Raw genomic sequence first — 15,384 nt, 5'->3', positions numbered from 1 at the left:
TCTGTGTACCTGTCCCTGTGTGCTTACTTCTGTTTGTCTCTCACTTTCAGTGTGTCTGTCACTATCTGTGTGCCTGTCCCTGTGTGCTTACCTCTGTTAATCTCTGCCTTTCTGTGTGCCTGCCACTTTCTGAGTGCCTGTCCCTGCGTGCTTACCTCTGTTAATCTCTGCCTTTCTGTGTGTCGATCACTATCTGTGTGCCTGTCTCTATGTGCTTCCTCTGTTAATCTCTGCCTTTGTGTGTCTGTCACTTTCTGTGTGTCTGTCCCTTTGTGCTTACCTCTGTTAATCTCTGCATTTCTGTGTGCCTGCCACTATCTGTGTACCTGTCCCTGTGTGCTTACTTCTGTTTGTCTCTCACTTTCAGTGTGTCTGTCACTATCTGTGTGCCTGTCCCTGTGTGCTTACCTCTGTTAATCTCTGCCTTTCTGTGTGCCTGCCACTTTCTGAGTGCCTGTCCCTGTGTGCTTACCTCTGTTTGTCTCTGCATTTCTGTGTGCCTGTCCCTGTGTGCTTACCACTGTTTGTCTCTGCCTTTTTGTGTGTCTGTCACTAACTGTGTGTCTGTCCCTGAGTGCTTACCTCTGCTAATCTCTGCCTTTTTGTGTGTCTGTCACTTTCTGTGTGCCTGTCACTGTGTGCTGGCCTCTGTTTGTCTCTTCCTTTCAGTATGTCTGTCACTATCTGTGTGTCTGTCCCTGTGTGCTTACCTCTCTTAATGTCTGCCTTTCTGTGTGTCTGTCACTTTCTGTGCGACTGTCCCTGTGTGCTTACCTCTGTTTTTCTCTGCCTTTCTGTCTGCCTGTCACTATCTATGTGCCTGTCTCTCAGTGCTTCCCTCTGTTTGTCTCTGCCTTTCTGTGTGTCTGTCACGATCTGGCTGCCTGTCCCTGTGTGCTTCCCTGTGTTTGTCTCGGCCCTTCTGTGTGCCTGTCTCTGTGTGCTTCCCTCTGTTAATCTCTGCCTTTCTATGTGTCTGTCGCTAACTGTGTGTCTTTCCCTGTGTGCTTCCCTCTGTTAATCTCTGCCTTTCTGTGTGCCTGTCACTTTCTGTGTGTCTGTCCCTGTGTGCTTACCTCTGTTATTCTCTGCATTTCTGTGTGCCTGCCACTATCTGTGTGCCTGTCCCTGTGTGCTTACTTCTGTTTGTCCCTCCCTTTCAGTGTCTGTCACTATCTGTGTGCCTGTACCTGTGTGCTTATCTATGTTAATGTCTGCCTTTCTGTGTGTCTGTCACTATATGTGTGCCTGTCCCTGTGTGCTTACCTCTGTTTGTCTCTGCATTTCTGTTTGTCTGCCACAGTCTGTGTGTCTGTCCCTTAGTGCTTCCCTCTGTTTGTCTCTGCCTTTCTGTGTGTCTGACACTTTCTGTGTGCCAGTCCCTGTGTGCTTCCCTCTGTTTGTCTCTGCCTTTCTGTGTGTCCGTCACTATCTGTGTCCCAGTCCCTGTGTGCTTCCCTCTGTTATTCTCTGCCTTTCTGTGTGCCTATCACTATCTGTGTGCCTGTTCATGTGTGCTTCCCTCTGTTAATATCTGCCTTTCTGTGTGACTGTCACTTTCTGTGTGCCTGTCCCTGTGTGCTTACCTCTGTTTGTCTCTGTCTTTCTGTGTGTCTGTCATTATCTGTGTGCCTGTCCTATGTGCTTCCCTCTGTTTGTCTCTGCCTTTCTGTGTGTCTGTCACTATCTGTGTGCCTGTCCCTGTGTGCTTACCTCTGTTAATCTCTGCCTTTCGGTGTGTCTGTCACTTTCATTGCGCCAGTCCCTGCGTGCTTACCTCTGTTTGTCTCTGCCTCTCAGTGTGTCTGTCACTATCTGTGTGCCTGTCCCTGTGTGCTTCCCTCTGTTTGTCTCTGCCTTTCTGTGTGTCTGTCACTATCAGTGTGTCTGTCCCTGTGTGCTTACCTCTGTTTGTCTCTGCCTTTGTGCGTCTGTCACTTTCTGTGTGTCTGTCCCTGTGTGCTTACCTCTGTTCATCTCTGCCTTTCTGTGTGTCTGTCACGAACTCTGTCCCTGTCCCTGTGAGCTTCCCTCTGTTAATCACTGCCTTTCTGTGTGTCTGTCACTATCTGTGTGCCTGTCCCTGTGTGCTGCCCTCTGTTTGTATCTGCCTTTCAGTATGTCTGTCACTAACTGTGTGTCTGTCCCTGTGTGCTTACCTCTGTTAATCTCTGCCTTTCTGTGTGTCTGTCACATTCTGTGTTACTGTCCCTGTGTGCTTACCTCTGTTTTTCTCCGCCTTTCTGTGTGTCTGTCACTATCTGTGTGCCTGTCTCTGAGTGCTTCCCTCTGTTTTTCTCTGCCTTTCTGTGTGTCTGTCACGATCTGGCTGCCTGTCCCTGTGTGCTTCCCTCTGTTTGTCTCGGCCCTTCTGTGTGCCTGTCTCTGTGTGCTTCCCTCTGTTAATATCTGCCTTTTTTTGTGTGTCTGTCACTAACTGTGTGTCTGTCCCTGTGTGCTTCCCTCTGTTAATGTCTGCCGTTCTGTGTGCCTGCCACTATCTGTGTGCCTGTCCCTGTGTGCTTACTTCTGTTTGTCTCTCCCTTTCAGTGTCTGTCACTATCTGTGTGCCTGTACCTGCGTGCTTACCTCTGTTATTCTCTGCCTTTCTGTGTGTCTGTCACTATCTGTGTGCCTGTCCCTGTGTGCTTACCTCTGTTTGTCTCTGCATTTCTGTTTGTCTGCCACTGTCTGTGTGTCTGTCCCTTAGTGCTTCCCTCTGTTTGTCTCTGCCTTTCGGTGTGTCTGCCACTTTCATTGTGCCTGTCCCTGCGTGCTTACCTCTGTTTGGCTCTGCCTCTCAGTGTGTCTGTCACTATCTGTGTGCCTGTCCCTGTGTGCTTCCCTCTGTTTGTCTCTGCCTTTCTGTGTGTCTGTCACTATCTGTGTTCCTGTCCCTGTGTGCTTCCCTCTGTTAATCTCTGCCTTTCTGTGTGCCTGTCGCTTTCTGTGTGTCTGTCCCTGCGTGCTTACCTCTGTTTGGCTCTGCCTCTCAGTGTGTCTGTCACTATCTGTGTGCCTGTCCCTGTGTGCTTCCCTCTGTTTGTCTCTGCCTTTCTGTGTGTCTGTCACTATCTGTGCTCCTGTCCCTGTGTGCTTCCCTCTGTTAATCTCTGCCTTTCTGTGTGCCTGTCGCTTTCTGTGTGTCTGTCCCTGTGTGCTTCCCTCTGTTAATCTCTGCCTTTCTGTGTGCCTGTCGCTTTCTGTGTGTCTGTCCCTGTGTGCTTACCTCTGTTAATCTCTGCATTTCTGTGTGCCTGCCACTATCTGTGTGCCTGTCCCTGTGTGCTTACTTCTGTTTGTCCCTCCCTTTCAGTGTCTGTCACTATCTGTGTGCCTGTACCTGTGTGCTTTTCTCTGTTAATCTCTGCCTTTCTGTGTGTCTGTCACTATATGTGTGCCTGTCCCTGTGTGCTTACCTCTGTTTGTCTCTGCATTTCTGTTTGTCTGCCACAGTCTGTGTGTCTGTCCCTTAGTGCTTCCCTCTGTTTGTCTCTGCCTTTCTGTGTGTCTGTCACTTTCTGTGTGCCAGTCCCTGTGTGCTTCCCTCTGTTTGTCTCTGCCTTTCTGTGTGTCTGTCACTTTCTGTGTCCCAGTCCCTGTGTGCTTCCCTCTGTTATTCTCTGCCTTTCTGTGTGTCTGTCACTATCTGTGTGCCTGTTCATGTGTGCTTCCCTCTGTTAATATCTGCCTTTCTGTGTGACTGTCACTTTCTGTGTGCCTGTCCCTGTGTGCTTACCTCTGTTTGTCTCTGTCTTTCTGTGTGTCTGTCACTATCTGTGTGCCTGTCTTATGTGCTTCTCTCTGTTTGTCTCTGCCTTTCTGTGTGTCTGTCACTATCTGTGTGCCTGTCACTGTGTGCTTACCTCTGTTAATCTCTGCCTTTCGGTGTGTCTGTCACTTTCATTGTGCCAGTCCCTGCGTGCTTACCTCTGTTTGTCTCTGCCTCTCAGTGTGTCTGTCACTATCTGTGTGCCTGTCCCTGTGTGCTTCCCTCTGTTTGTCTCTGCCTTTCTGTGTGTCTGTTCTATCTGTGTCCCAGTCCCTGCGTGCTTACCTCTGTTAATCTCTGCCTTTCTGTGTGCCTGCCACTATCTGTGTGCCTGTCCCTGCGTGCTCACCTCTGTTAATCTCTGCCTTTCTGTGTGCCTGCCACTATCTGTGTGCCTGTACCTGTGTGCTTACCTCTGTTAATCTCTGCCTTTCTGTGTGTCTGTCACTAAATGTGTGTCTGTCCCTGTGTGCTTCACTCCATTAATCTCTGCCTTTCTGTGTGTCTGTCACTAACTGTGTGTCTGCTCCTGTGTGCTTACCTCTGTTAATCTCTGCCTTTCTGTGTGCCTGCCACTATCTGTGTGCCTGTCCCTGCGTGCTTACCTCTGTTAATCTCTGCATTTCTGTGTGCCTGCCACTATCTTTGTGACTGTCCCTGTGTGGTTACTTCTGTTTGTCTCTCCCTTTCAGTGTCTGTCACTATCTGTGTGCCTGTACCTGTGTGCTTACCTCTGTTTGTCTCTGCATTTCTGAGTGTCAGCCACTGTCTGTGTGTCTGTCCCTTAGTGCTTCCCTCTGTTTGTCTCTGCCTTTCTGTGTGTCTGTCACTTTCTGTGTGCCAGTCCCTGTGTGCTTCCCTCTGTTTGTCTCTGCCTTTCTGTGTGTCTGTCACTATCTGTGTGCCAGTCCCTGCGTGCTTACCTCTGTTAATCTCTGCCTTTCTGTGTGCCTGCCACTATCTGTGTGCCTGTCCCTGCGTGCTTACCTCTGTTAATCTCTGCCTTTCTGTGTGCCTGCCACTATCTGTGTGCCTGTACCTGTGTGCTTCCCTCTGTTAAACTCTGCCTTTCAGTGTGCCTGTCACTATCTGTGTGCCTGTCCCTGTGGGCTTACGACTGTTTGTCTCTACCTGTCTGTGTGCCTTTCACTTTCAGTGTGCCTGTCCCTGTGTGCTTACCACTGTTTGTCTCTGCCTTATTGTGTGTCTGTCTCTAACTGTGTGTCTGTCCCTGTGTGCTTACCTCTGCTAATCTCTGCCTTTTTGTGTGTCTGTCACTTTCTGTGTGCCTGTCACTGTGTGCTGGCCTCTGTTTGTCTCTTCCTTTAAGTATGTCTGTCACTATCTGTGTGTCTGTCCCTGTGTGCTTACCTCTCTTAATGTCTGCCTTTCTGTGTGTCTGTCACTTTCTGTGTGACTGTCCCTGTGTGCTTACCTCTGTTTGTCTCTGCCTTTCTGGCTGCCTGTCACTATCTATGTGCCTGTCCCTGTGTGCTTCCCTCTGTTAATCTCTGCCTTTCTGTGTGTCTGTCACTTTCTGTGTGCCTGTCTCTGTGTACTTACCTCTGTTTGTCTCTGCCATTCTGTGTGCCTGTCACTGTCTGTGTGTCTGCCTCTGTGTGCTTCCCTCTGTTTGTCTCTGCCTTTCTGTGTGACTGTCACTATCTGTGTGCCTGCCCCTGTGTGCTTACCTCTGTTAATTTCTGCCTTTCTATGTGTCTGTCACTGTCTGTGTGTCTGTCCCTGTGTGCTTACCTCTGTTTGTCTCTGCCTTTCTGAGTGTCTGTCACTGTCTGTGTGTCTGTCTCTGTGTGCTTACCTCTGTTTGTCTCTGCCTTTCTGTGTGTCTGCCACTATCTGTGTGCCTGTCTCTGTGTGCTTCCCTCTGTTAATCTCTGCCTTTCTGTGTGTCTGTCACTTTCTGTGTGGCTGTCTCTGTGTGCTTACCTCTGTTTGTCGCTGCCTTTCTGTGTGTCTGTCACTTTCAGTATGCCTGTCCCTGTGTGCTTACCTCTGTTTGTCTCTGCCATTCTGTGTGTCAGTCACTAACTGTGTGTCTGTCCCTGTGTGGTTCCCTCTGTTAATCTCTTCCTTTCTGTGTGTCTATCACTATCTGTGTGCCTGTCTCTATGTGCTTCCTCTGTTAATCTCTGCCTTTGTGTGTCTGTCTCTTTCTGTGTGTCTGTCCCTGTGTGCTTACCTCTGTTAATCTCTGCATTTCTGTGTGTCTGTCACTTTCTGTGTGCCTGTCTCTGTGTGCTTACCTCTGTTAATCTCTGCCTTTCTGTGTGTCTGTCACTAAATGTGTGTCTGTCCCTGTGTGCTTCATTCCATTAATCTCTGCCTTTCTGTGTGTCTGTCACTAACTGTGTGTCTGCTCCTGTGTGCTTACCTCTGTTAATCTCTGCCTTTCTGTGTGCCTGCCACTATCTGTGTGCCTGTCCCTGCGTTCTTACCTCTGTTAATCTCTGCCTTTCTGTGTGCCTGCCACTATCTGTGTGCCTGTCCCTGCGTGCTCACCTCTGTTAATCTCTGCCTTTCTGTGTGCCTGCCACTATCTGTGTGCCTGTACCTGTGTGCTTACCTCTGTTAATCTCTGCCTTTCTGTGTGTCTGTCACTAAATGTGTGTCTGTCCCTGTGTGCTTCACTCCGTTAATCTCTGCCTTTCTGTGTGTCTGTCACTAACTGTGTGTCTGCTCCTGTGTGCTTACCTCTGTTAATCTCTGCCTTTCTGTGTGCCTGCCACTATCTGTGTGCCTGTCCCTGCGTGCTTACCTCTGTTAATCTCTGCATTTCTGTGTTCCTGCCACTATCTTTGTGACTGTCCCTGTGTGGTTACTTCTGTTTGTCTCTCCCTTTCAGTGTCTGTCACTATCTGTTTGCCTGTACCTGTGTGCTTACCTCTGTTTGTCTCTGCATTTCTGTGTGTCAGCCACTGTCTGTGTGTCTGTCCCTTAGTGCTTCCCTCTGTTTGTCTCTGCCTTTCTGTGTGTCTGTCACTTTCTGTGTGCCAGTCCCTGTGTGCTTCCCTCTGTTTGTCTCTGCCTTTCTGTGTGCCTGTCACTATCTGTGTCCCAGTCCCTGTGTGCTTCCCTCTGTTATTCTCTGCCTTTCTGTGTGTCTGTCACTATCTGTGTGCCTGTTCCTGTGTGCTTCCCTCTGTTAATCTCTGCCTTTCTGTGTGCCTGTCCCTGTGTGCTTACCTCTGTTTGCCTCTGTCTTTCTGTGTGTCTGTCACTATCTGTGTGCCTGTCCTATGTGCTTCCCTCTGTTTGTCTCTGCCTTTCTGTGTGTCTGTCACTATCTGTGTGCCTGTCCCTGTGTGCTTATCTCTGTTAATCTCTGCCTTTCGGTGTGTCTGTCACTTTCATTGTGCCAGTCACTGCGTGCTTACCTCTGTTAATCTCTGCATTTCTGTGTGTCTGTCACTTTCTGTGTGTCTGTCCCTGTGTGCTTACCTCTGTTAATCTCTGCCTTTCTGTGTGTCGATCACTATCTGTGTGCCTGTCTCTATGTGCTTCCTCTGTTAATCTCTGCCTTTGTGTGTCTGTCACTTTCTGTGTGTCTGTCCCTTTGTGCTTACCTCTGTTAATCTCTGCATTTCTGTGTGCCTGCCACTATCTGTGTACCTGTCCCTGTGTGCTTACTTCTGTTTGTCTCTCACTTTCAGTGTGTCTGTCACTATCTGTGTGCCTGTCCCTGTGTGCTTACCTCTGTTAATCTCTGCCTTTCTGTGTGCCTGCCACTTTCTGAGTGCCTGTCCCTGCGTGCTTACCTCTGTTAATCTCTGCCTTTCTGTGTGTCGATCACTATCTGTGTGCCTGTCTCTATGTGCTTCCTCTGTTAATCTCTGCCTTTGTGTGTCTGTCACTTTCTGTGTGTCTGTCCCTTTGTGCTTACCTCTGTTAATCTCTGCATTTCTGTGTGCCTGCCACTATCTGTGTACCTGTCCCTGTGTGCTTACTTCTGTTTGTCTCTCACTTTCAGTGTGTCTGTCACTATCTGTGTGCCTGTCCCTGTGTGCTTACCTCTGTTAATCTCTGCCTTTCTGTGTGCCTGCCACTTTCTGAGTGCCTGTCCCTGTGTGCTTACCTCTGTTTGTCTCTGCATTTCTGTGTGCCTGTCCCTGTGTGCTTACCACTGTTTGTCTCTGCCTTTTTGTGTGTCTGTCACTAACTGTGTGTCTGTCCCTGAGTGCTTACCTCTGCTAATCTCTGCCTTTTTGTGTGTCTGTCACTTTCTGTGTGCCTGTCACTGTGTGCTGGCCTCTGTTTGTCTCTTCCTTTCAGTATGTCTGTCACTATCTGTGTGTCTGTCCCTGTGTGCTTACCTCTCTTAATGTCTGCCTTTCTGTGTGTCTGTCACTTTCTGTGCGACTGTCCCTGTGTGCTTACCTCTGTTTTTCTCTGCCTTTCTGTCTGCCTGTCACTATCTATGTGCCTGTCTCTCAGTGCTTCCCTCTGTTTGTCTCTGCCTTTCTGTGTGTCTGTCACGATCTGGCTGCCTGTCCCTGTGTGCTTCCCTGTGTTTGTCTCGGCCCTTCTGTGTGCCTGTCTCTGTGTGCTTCCCTCTGTTAATCTCTGCCTTTCTATGTGTCTGTCGCTAACTGTGTGTCTTTCCCTGTGTGCTTCCCTCTGTTAATCTCTGCCTTTCTGTGTGCCTGTCACTTTCTGTGTGTCTGTCCCTGTGTGCTTACCTCTGTTATTCTCTGCATTTCTGTGTGCCTGCCACTATCTGTGTGCCTGTCCCTGTGTGCTTACTTCTGTTTGTCCCTCCCTTTCAGTGTCTGTCACTATCTGTGTGCCTGTACCTGTGTGCTTATCTATGTTAATGTCTGCCTTTCTGTGTGTCTGTCACTATATGTGTGCCTGTCCCTGTGTGCTTACCTCTGTTTGTCTCTGCATTTCTGTTTGTCTGCCACAGTCTGTGTGTCTGTCCCTTAGTGCTTCCCTCTGTTTGTCTCTGCCTTTCTGTGTGTCTGACACTTTCTGTGTGCCAGTCCCTGTGTGCTTCCCTCTGTTTGTCTCTGCCTTTCTGTGTGTCCGTCACTATCTGTGTCCCAGTCCCTGTGTGCTTCCCTCTGTTATTCTCTGCCTTTCTGTGTGCCTATCACTATCTGTGTGCCTGTTCATGTGTGCTTCCCTCTGTTAATATCTGCCTTTCTGTGTGACTGTCACTTTCTGTGTGCCTGTCCCTGTGTGCTTACCTCTGTTTGTCTCTGTCTTTCTGTGTGTCTGTCATTATCTGTGTGCCTGTCCTATGTGCTTCCCTCTGTTTGTCTCTGCCTTTCTGTGTGTCTGTCACTATCTGTGTGCCTGTCCCTGTGTGCTTACCTCTGTTAATCTCTGCCTTTCGGTGTGTCTGTCACTTTCATTGCGCCAGTCCCTGCGTGCTTACCTCTGTTTGTCTCTGCCTCTCAGTGTGTCTGTCACTATCTGTGTGCCTGTCCCTGTGTGCTTCCCTCTGTTTGTCTCTGCCTTTCTGTGTGTCTGTCACTATCAGTGTGTCTGTCCCTGTGTGCTTACCTCTGTTTGTCTCTGCCTTTGTGCGTCTGTCACTTTCTGTGTGTCTGTCCCTGTGTGCTTACCTCTGTTCATCTCTGCCTTTCTGTGTGTCTGTCACGAACTCTGTCCCTGTCCCTGTGAGCTTCCCTCTGTTAATCACTGCCTTTCTGTGTGTCTGTCACTATCTGTGTGCCTGTCCCTGTGTGCTGCCCTCTGTTTGTATCTGCCTTTCAGTATGTCTGTCACTAACTGTGTGTCTGTCCCTGTGTGCTTACCTCTGTTAATCTCTGCCTTTCTGTGTGTCTGTCACATTCTGTGTTACTGTCCCTGTGTGCTTACCTCTGTTTTTCTCCGCCTTTCTGTGTGTCTGTCACTATCTGTGTGCCTGTCTCTGAGTGCTTCCCTCTGTTTTTCTCTGCCTTTCTGTGTGTCTGTCACGATCTGGCTGCCTGTCCCTGTGTGCTTCCCTCTGTTTGTCTCGGCCCTTCTGTGTGCCTGTCTCTGTGTGCTTCCCTCTGTTAATATCTGCCTTTTTTTGTGTGTCTGTCACTAACTGTGTGTCTGTCCCTGTGTGCTTCCCTCTGTTAATGTCTGCCGTTCTGTGTGCCTGCCACTATCTGTGTGCCTGTCCCTGTGTGCTTACTTCTGTTTGTCTCTCCCTTTCAGTGTCTGTCACTATCTGTGTGCCTGTACCTGCGTGCTTACCTCTGTTATTCTCTGCCTTTCTGTGTGTCTGTCACTATCTGTGTGCCTGTCCCTGTGTGCTTACCTCTGTTTGTCTCTGCATTTCTGTTTGTCTGCCACTGTCTGTGTGTCTGTCCCTTAGTGCTTCCCTCTGTTTGTCTCTGCCTTTCGGTGTGTCTGCCACTTTCATTGTGCCTGTCCCTGCGTGCTTACCTCTGTTTGGCTCTGCCTCTCAGTGTGTCTGTCACTATCTGTGTGCCTGTCCCTGTGTGCTTCCCTCTGTTTGTCTCTGCCTTTCTGTGTGTCTGTCACTATCTGTGTTCCTGTCCCTGTGTGCTTCCCTCTGTTAATCTCTGCCTTTCTGTGTGCCTGTCGCTTTCTGTGTGTCTGTCCCTGCGTGCTTACCTCTGTTTGGCTCTGCCTCTCAGTGTGTCTGTCACTATCTGTGTGCCTGTCCCTGTGTGCTTCCCTCTGTTTGTCTCTGCCTTTCTGTGTGTCTGTCACTATCTGTGCTCCTGTCCCTGTGTGCTTCCCTCTGTTAATCTCTGCCTTTCTGTGTGCCTGTCGCTTTCTGTGTGTCTGTCCCTGTGTGCTTCCCTCTGTTAATCTCTGCCTTTCTGTGTGCCTGTCGCTTTCTGTGTGTCTGTCCCTGTGTGCTTACCTCTGTTAATCTCTGCATTTCTGTGTGCCTGCCACTATCTGTGTGCCTGTCCCTGTGTGCTTACTTCTGTTTGTCCCTCCCTTTCAGTGTCTGTCACTATCTGTGTGCCTGTACCTGTGTGCTTTTCTCTGTTAATCTCTGCCTTTCTGTGTGTCTGTCACTATATGTGTGCCTGTCCCTGTGTGCTTACCTCTGTTTGTCTCTGCATTTCTGTTTGTCTGCCACAGTCTGTGTGTCTGTCCCTTAGTGCTTCCCTCTGTTTGTCTCTGCCTTTCTGTGTGTCTGTCACTTTCTGTGTGCCAGTCCCTGTGTGCTTCCCTCTGTTTGTCTCTGCCTTTCTGTGTGTCTGTCACTTTCTGTGTCCCAGTCCCTGTGTGCTTCCCTCTGTTATTCTCTGCCTTTCTGTGTGTCTGTCACTATCTGTGTGCCTGTTCATGTGTGCTTCCCTCTGTTAATATCTGCCTTTCTGTGTGACTGTCACTTTCTGTGTGCCTGTCCCTGTGTGCTTACCTCTGTTTGTCTCTGTCTTTCTGTGTGTCTGTCACTATCTGTGTGCCTGTCTTATGTGCTTCTCTCTGTTTGTCTCTGCCTTTCTGTGTGTCTGTCACTATCTGTGTGCCTGTCACTGTGTGCTTACCTCTGTTAATCTCTGCCTTTCGGTGTGTCTGTCACTTTCATTGTGCCAGTCCCTGCGTGCTTACCTCTGTTTGTCTCTGCCTCTCAGTGTGTCTGTCACTATCTGTGTGCCTGTCCCTGTGTGCTTCCCTCTGTTTGTCTCTGCCTTTCTGTGTGTCTGTTCTATCTGTGTCCCAGTCCCTGCGTGCTTACCTCTGTTTGTCTCTGCCTTTCTGTGTGTCTGTCACTATCTGTGTGTCTGTCCCTGTGTGCTTCCCTCTGTTAATCTCTGCCTTTCTGTGTGTCTGTCACTTTCTGTGTGCCTGTCCCTGTGTGCTTACCTCTGTTTGTCTCTGCCTTTCTGTGTGTCTGTCACTATCTGTGTGCCTGTCCTATGTGCTTCCCTCTGTTTGTCTCTGCCTTTCTGTGTGTCTGTCACTATCTGTGTGCCTGTCCCTGTGTGCTTATCTCTGTTAATCTCTGCCTTTCGGTGTGTCTGTCACTTTCATTGTGCCTGTCCCTACGTGCTTACCTCTGTTTGTCTCTGCCTCTCAGTGTGTCTGTCACTATCTGTGTGCCTGTCCCTGTGTGCTTCCCTCTGTTTGTCTCTGCCTTTCTGTGTGTCTGTCACTATCTGTGTTCCTGTCCCTGTGTGCTTACCTCTGTTAATCTCTGCATTTCTGTGTGCCTGCCACTATCTGTGTGCCTGTCCCTGTGTGCTTGCTTCTGTTTGTCCCTCCCTTTCAGTGTCTGTCACTATCTGTGTGCCTGTACCTGTGTGCTTATCTCTGTTAATCTCTGCCTTTCTGTGTGTCTGTGACTATATGTGTGCCTGTCCCTGTGTGCTTACCTCTGTTTGTCTCTGCATTTCTGTTTGTCTGCCACAGTCTGTGTGTCTGTCCCTGTGTGCTTCCCTCTGTTTGTCTCTGCCTTTCTGTGTGTCTGTCACTTTCTGTGTGCCAGTCCCTGTGTGCTTCGCTCTGTTTGTCTCTGCCTTTCTGTGTGTCTGTCACTATCTGTGTGCCTGTTCCTGTGTGCTTCCCTCTGTTAATCTCTGCCTTTCTGTGTGCCTGTCCCTGTGTGCTTACCTCTGTTTGTCTCTGTCTTTCTGTGTGTCTGTCACTATCTGTGTGCCTGTCCTATGTGCTTCCCTCTGTTTGTCTCTGACTTTCTGTGTGTCTGTCACTATCTGTGTGCCTGTCCCTGTGTGCTTATCTCTGTTAATCTCTGCCTTTCGGTGTGTCTGTCACTTTCATTGTGCCAGTCCCTGCGTGCTTACCTCTGTTAATCTCTGCATTTCTGTGTGTCTGTCACTTACTGTGTGTCTGTCCCTGTGTGCTTACCTCTGTTAATCTCTGCCTTTCTGTGTGTCTATCACTTACTGTGTGCCTGTCTCTATGTGCTTCCTCTGTTAATCTCTGCCGTTGTGTGTCTGTCACTTTCTGTGTGTCTGTCCCTGTGTGCTTACCTCTGTTAATCTCTACATTTCTGTGTGTCTGTCACTTTCTGTGTGCCTGCCTCTGTGTGCTTACCTCTGTTAATCTCTGCCTTTCTGTGTGTCTGTTACTAAATGTGTGTCTGTCCCTGTGTGCTTCACTCTATTAATCTCTGTCTTCCTGTGTGCCTGTCACTTTCTGTGTGTCTGTCCCTGTGTACTTACCTCTGTTAATCTCTGCATTTATGTGTGCCTGCCACTATCTGTGTACCTGTCCCTGTGTGCTTACTTCTGTTTGTCTCTCACTTTCAGTGTGTCTGTCACTATCTGTGTGCCTGTCCCTGTGTGCTTACCTCTGTTAATCTCTGCCTTTCTGTGTGCCTGACACTTTCTGTGTGCCTGTCCCTGCGTTCTTACCTCTGTTAATCTCTGCCTTTCTGTGTGCCTGCCACTATCTGTGTGCCTGTCCCTGTGTGCTTACTTCTGTTTGTCCCTCCCTTTCAGTGTCTGTCACTATATGTGTGCCTGTACCTGTGTGCTTATCTCTGTTAATCTCTGCCTTTCTGTGTGTCTGTCACTATATGTGTGCCTGTCCCTGTGTGCTTACCTCTGTTTGTCTCTGCATTTCTGTGTGTCTTTCACTTTCTGTGTGCCTGTCCCTGTGTGCTTACCTCTGTTAATCTCTGCCTTTCGGTGTGTCTGTCACTTTCATTGTGCCAGTCCCTGCGTGCTTCCCTCTGTTTGTCTCTGCCTTTCTGTGTGTCTGTCACTATCTGTGTGCCTGTCCCTGTGTGCTTCCCTCTGTTTGTCTCTGCCTTTCTGTGTGTCTGTCACTATCAGTGTGTCTGTCCCTGTGTGCTTCCCTCTGTTAATCTCTGCCTTTGTGCGTCTGTCACTTTCTGTGTGTCTGTCCCTGTGTGCTTACCTCTGTTCATCTCTGCCTTTCTGTGTGTCTGTCACGAACTCTGTGTCTGTCCCTGTGAGCTTCCCTCTGTTTGTCTCTGCCTTTCTGTGTGTCTGTCACTATCTGTGTGCCTGTCCCTGTGTGCTGCCCTCTGTTTGTATCTGCCTTTCAGTATGTCTGTCACTAACTGTGTGTCTGTCCCTGTGTGCTTACCTCTGTTAATCTCTGCCTTTCTGTGTGTCTGTCACATTTTGTGTTACTGTCCCTGTGTGCTTACCTCTGTTTGTCTCCGCCTTTCTGTGTGCCTGTCACTATCTGTGTGCCAGTCACTGATTGCTTCCCTCTGTTTTTCTCTGCCTTTCTGTGTGTCTGTCACGATCTGGCTGCCTGTCACTGTGTGCTTCCCTCTGTTTGTCTCGGCCCTTCTGTGTGCCTGTCTCTGTGTGCTTCCCTCTGTTAATATCTGCCTTTTTTTGTGTGTCTGTCACTAACTGTGTATCTGTCCCTGTGTGCTTCCCTCTGTTAATGTCTGCCGTTCTGTGTGCCTGTCACTTTCTGTGTGTCTGTCCCTGTATGCTTACCACTGTTAATCTCTGCATTTCTGTGTGCTTGCCACTATCTGTGTGCCTGTCCCTGTGTGCTTACTTCTGTTTGTCTCTCCCTTTCAGTGTCTGTCACTATCTGTGTGCCTGTACCTGCGTGCTTACCTCTGTTATTCTCTGCCTTTCTGTGTGTCTGTTACTATCTGTGTGCCTGTCCCTGTGTGCTTACCTCTGTTTGTCTCTGCATTTCTGTGTGTCTGCCACTGTCTGTGTGTCTGTTCCTTAGTGCTTCCCTCTGTTTGTCTCTGCCTTTCTGTGTGTCTGTTCTATCTGTGTCCCAGTCCCTGTGTGCTTCCCTCTGTTATTCTCTACCTTTCTGTGTGTCTGTCACTATCTGTGTGCATGTCCCTGTGTGCTTACCTCTGTTTGTCTCTGCCTTTCTGTGTGTCTGTCACTATCTGTGTGCCTGTCCTATGTGCTTCCCTCTGTTAATCTCTGCCTTTCTGTGTGTCTGTCACTTTCTGTGTGCCTGTCCCTGTGTGCTTACCTCTGTTTGTCTCTGCCTTTCTGTGTGTCTGTCACTATCTGTGTGCCTGTCCTATGTGCTTCCCTCTGTTTGTCTCTGCCTTTCTGTGTGTCTGTCACTATCTGTGTGCCTGTCCCTGTGTGCTTATCTCTGTTAATCTCTGCCTTTCGGTGTGTCTGTCACTTTCATTGTGCCTGTCCCTACGTGCTTACCTCTGTTTGTCTCTGCCTCTCAGTGTGTCTGTCACTATCTGTGTGCCTGTCCCTGTGTGCTTCCCTCTGTTTGTCTCTGCCTTTCTGTGTGTCTGTCACTATCTGTGTTCCTGTCCCTGTGTGCTTACCTCTGTTAATCTCTGCATTTCTGTGTGCCTGCCACTATCTGTGTGCCTGTCCCTGTGTGCTTGCTTCTGTTTGTCCCTCCCTTTCAGTGTCTGTCACTATCTGTGTGCCTGTACCTGTGTGCTTATCTCTGTTAATCTCTGCCTTTCTGTGTGTCTGTGACTATATGTGTGCCTGTCCCTGTGTGCTTACCTCTGTTTGTCTCTGCATTTCTGTTTGTCTGCCACAGTCTGTGTGTCTGTCCCTGTGTGCTTCCCTCTGTTTGTCTCTGCCTTTCTGTGTGTCTGTCACTTTCTGTGTGCCAGTCCCTGTGTGCTTCGCTCTGTTTGTCTCTGCCTTTCTGTGTGTCTGTCACTATCTGTGTGCCTGTTCCTGTGTGCTTCCCTCTGTTAATCTCTGCCT

This window comes from Scyliorhinus torazame, unplaced genomic scaffold (assembly GCF_047496885.1).
Source record: "Scyliorhinus torazame isolate Kashiwa2021f unplaced genomic scaffold, sScyTor2.1 scaffold_737, whole genome shotgun sequence".
In the NCBI taxonomy this organism is placed as follows: domain Eukaryota; kingdom Metazoa; phylum Chordata; class Chondrichthyes; order Carcharhiniformes; family Scyliorhinidae; genus Scyliorhinus; species Scyliorhinus torazame.
The sequence above is the reverse complement of the archived record's forward strand: the minus strand, read 5'-3'. Positions refer to the sequence as shown.